Consider the following 4,380-nt stretch of genomic DNA (forward strand, 5'->3'; position numbering starts at 1 on the left):
ATCAAACTGCCCTTCAATTGCCTTGAAATCGGCAAATCTTCTGATAAATTCATCTCCTAGAGCCGTCAACTGGTAACTGTATTTGTCTGATAGTGCTTGTGTAACAGTTCGTGTTTTCAACAGAGGAAAATGAACAAAGTTTTGCTCTTTAAGCTGCTTGGAAAAAAGTTGAAGTTTCAATTGAAATGCTTTCACTTCCACATACAATTCATGTGTAAATAAACCTTTGCCTTGTAGTTTTGTGTTTAACTCATTCAGCTTTTGCATAATGTCCACAGCAAATGCAAAATCACAAACCCATTCGTCACACTCCATTTCCCTTGAAAAGTCACAAGAAATGTCTTTCATATTAAAAAACAGGACAACCTCTTCTTTAACGTCCCACATCCTCTTCAATACTTTCCCCATACTTAACCATCGGAAAAACAGGTATTGCTCCTAAGATTTGTAAGAGTAAATGGGAAGGTAGTAGTTCAGAGATAATTTGTTGTCGATGTAATAAGAATGGGCATATAGCAAGGAATTGTATAGTAAAGGAGAACAATGTCAAGAAACCATTGTCCCTTGGTAATAATCTTTCGTCAAGCAGAATGACATTATGAAAGAAACTAGGAAATTTTACAGATATTTTTTTGTCTAAAGGTGTAAGTTTCTTCGCTTGAAGGAGGTGATTCGAGATAAGCTGTCTAGCTTTGGGACACCGGAGTAGTCGGTTCCCTTTATATTAAAGAGAGTGTGCCGACAAGGGCGAAAAACAGTGTGAAAGAAAAAGTTATGTTAGTTGGGTTTCTGAATACTTGTGTTGTTTGTCCTTTGATGAAGATGAAGTTGAAAAGTCAGGGAGAGTCGTTAGATGTGAGCCCATTAGCTCTAGATTTTTCGCGCATTGACGGCATTGACACTAATGATTTAACTACATCCAAATGGTTGAATCCTATTTTGAGTGAGGTTCAAGTGTCTAAAAAAGTAGAAACTAGGTTAAGTTAAATATAGATATATACTATGGTCATAGTTTGTTAGAGTATTCGAACATGTGTGATGGCGGGGGTAAGGTTGATCTTAGCAAGTGTGGGACTGAGATAACTGACTCCATCGGTGTTGAGAGTGTTTGACAAGTTGATGAGGTAGCTGTCGAAAGTAGTGACGTAGACATAGTCGATGTAGAGGATTCAAGTAATAGTTCCTGCAATGGTTTAGGCACTAACATTCAGAATTTAGAGAATTACAATAAAAAATTATGGAAAGCTTGGAAAGTAGCAATAGAAAAAGAGAGCAACAGCAAAGGGGAAACTAAAAGGAGATACGATCATAAGGCATAGGAGAGAAATTTCCTTATAGGAGATTAACTTAGAAAGAAGGTCCCTTATTATCTTATAAACTTGAAGTTCCTTTTCGTATTTGAAAAAAAGGGGGGGGGCAATTGGAATTACTTAACCGATATGGGTGGACGTAGAGGTATGTGGATGCACATTAACTTGCTAAAGAAATACAACGTACGCCCACTACCAGTAATAATTTTGTCGCAGCGAGAAATTGGTTTTGAAGAAAACTCTGATGTGCTGAAGATTTTCAAGTCATTTAACTATAGCTTGGAAGAAAAATGCATTGAATTATATAATGTTTTTCTAATTTATCCAGAAATTGTTAGTGATAAATTAAGTTCAACAAATGTTTCTGAACAAGATATTGCGTTACAGAGCATTAAACTTATTTGACAAAGTATGTATCGTTTGATTGCAGAGAAGATAATTATGTTCGAAAGGAAATTAAGTATATGTTATAAAATGATTTGATAGATCCTAGCGAGAGTGAATGGTGTTCTCCGGTTGTTCTGGTGAAAAAGAAACATGAATCAGATGGGTTGTGCATTGATTTCAGAAAAAGTAAACAGTGTTACTAAGGAAAGGAATTTTTCACTTTCAAAGCCCCATCTCCACCCAAGCTAGGAACAAAGAGTGTCCCAGAAAATGGCTGCTGATGACTCAGCAAAGAGACCTATAGGCTCCTCCAAACACACCATCCTTAATTCGTTAAAGTCATCAATATTTTGGTCAAAGGATTGATATGCCATGGTGTTCATATTAGCAATGAGAAATATCAGATTGAAATAATGAAGTTCCATCAATACAATGAAGAGAAATAGCTGGGTATAATCTGAGAAATGATAGGCCTAATGCCTAACACATAACAGACTTTCTTTACAAGTTCTTCGATGAATGAATAGTAAATTCACAGTTGGGTATAAGTAGTAAATATGAATATATATCCCTCAATAAAATATTTCAGGAAAGGTATAAGATATATACAAAAATGTTACATTTCAAGTAGGTCATGAATGAGTATATACTGTATCAATAAAATAGTACATTAATGTGCTACTGATATCAAGAAAAACCAAACGTAAATTCAAGAAAGGACATAAATAGTTCATAAATATATATCAACTAGAAAAATATCCAAGAAAGGTTATTTATTTATATACTTCTATATATATATGTATATATATATATATATATATATATATATATATATATATATATATATATATATATATATATATGTATATATATATATATATATATATATATATATATATATATATATATATATATATATATATATAATTGTCTACTATCAAGCAAATTGTTATAATATCAGACACACCCTCAATCATCACCTCAGGATACATTGTTAATGCAAAGATGTGGATGATGAAGACCCTCTGTTCCTGAATAATCTGATGCAATTCTCTAGCAAAATAGAATTGTATTCATGTATGAAGAATATTTACATAAATTCAAAAGTTCTTTCTTCTAAAATATGAACAAAATTCACAAAAATTCAAGTTTATATTTCTATTGATGATATATCTATCAAAGATAAACTTCAAATACTGTGGCCAGCTATCACAGTCATATAGTTCACATAACATTTGTCTGTTTATTGTACTTACCTCTTAATTCCCGTTTGATACTCAGGCGTTATCTTTTAGATCCTTTATTTTTTTTCTCACTTTTTAGGATGCAATTGTTGACTACTTGTTCATCACTTTCACTATAAATGTCATTACACTAAGGTTCTGACATGCTGAGAGAGTTGATTCCATATAACTACAAACAGATAAGCTTTCAATACTGTTCAGGTCTATGAGTGGCAGCAGTTCAACCTCCTATCTCCAACAGACTTTATCTCTTCCGCGTGATAAGGCATTCACTCGCCTTATCACCCGGCTCAGTGATAAATGCTACATGTACCTATAATTTTCAATTTACCCCTTCTCATAAATAATATGCTTTGACTAAACGATTTGTAAGAAAGATAAAATAGTTTTAGCTCTTTTGTCATTGGTAATTATCTTATTGAAGAGATGAGGGAGCTTTGGTCTAACGGCTATCTGTTATCTATAACCCTGCGTATATCGTCACATGTACTGTTGAGGAGGGTGAGGCGTTGGGGGTGGTGGTGATAAGGGCCAGCGTCGTGATAAGAACTCTTTCAGGCAGAGCTGCTGATAAGGAGTTTTTGTCTTGTAACTTCTTACTGTCTGGTGAATGAGAAGCATGAGAAAGTAAACTTGATTTTTTGGTAAGGAGAGAAATCACTGTAGACAATGAATGTATTCAGAGTTTTGGATTACTTTTAATATAAAGTAATTTTTTATAAATATCTTCTGAGATGAAGAGAGAGGCTCCATTTGACTTTCTTATGAGACCTTCATGAGGCTAAGAAGAAATAAAAGAAACTAATCATAATAACATAATTTTCTCCCTTTTTACACATTTGAAGAATACTGTATCTTTGCTTTGTCACTATCAGTTGACTGGATTACTATTTTTCACCATTTTTACACTAATCTGGATGACGTAACAGTTGCAGAATTGATCAAAGGAAAAACTCTAATTATGTTTAATACTCTCAAGTAAAAATTTGTTTACATCTATAAATGAACAAAAGCTTTCATAATATTTCATGCCTTTTACTCTTTTTTCTTTAATTATGTAATTATGAAAATAATTTCTTTTGTGAAAAGATATTAAATCATTTCATATATCATTTTCAAAATATTCCTAAGAGAAAAAGTAAAATGCTTACTATATAATGTAAAGAGAATTGTTGTCAACCAATTGAGCAAAACATTTCAAACAAGTTAGCGATCACTTTGCAGGTGAATATTATGTAAATTTCAATCCATTTGAAAGTCGAACAGGATAGCAGATAGCATACCTGTATTTTGCGATTGCATGACATAATGCGCCTACCACCACTGGTGGAGGTAATATTCACTGTTAGATCTTTGCTCGGACAGCCTCTGTATTGTTTCCAATGCTTCCAGAAGGCTAAAATCCATGTGTACCCTACTACTTGAACTTACTGCACAGC

General features: G+C 33.1%; 1 long non-coding RNA gene across 1 annotated transcript in view; it reads right to left on the bottom strand.

Annotated features, from left to right (window-relative positions):
* The window catches only part of LOC137633552 (uncharacterized), a 33,692-nt gene extending 30,592 nt beyond the window's left edge, over positions 1-3,100 (bottom strand). Inside the window, exon 1 of the long non-coding RNA XR_011042269.1 lies at positions 2,954-3,100. This is a non-coding gene — a long non-coding RNA (uncharacterized lncRNA). The remainder of the gene's footprint in view (positions 1-2,953) is intronic.
* Between the last annotated feature and the right edge of the window lie 1,280 nt (positions 3,101-4,380).

The sequence above is a fragment of the Palaemon carinicauda genome, chromosome 43, assembly GCF_036898095.1.
Source record: "Palaemon carinicauda isolate YSFRI2023 chromosome 43, ASM3689809v2, whole genome shotgun sequence".
In the NCBI taxonomy this organism is placed as follows: Eukaryota; Metazoa; Arthropoda; class Malacostraca; order Decapoda; family Palaemonidae; genus Palaemon; species Palaemon carinicauda.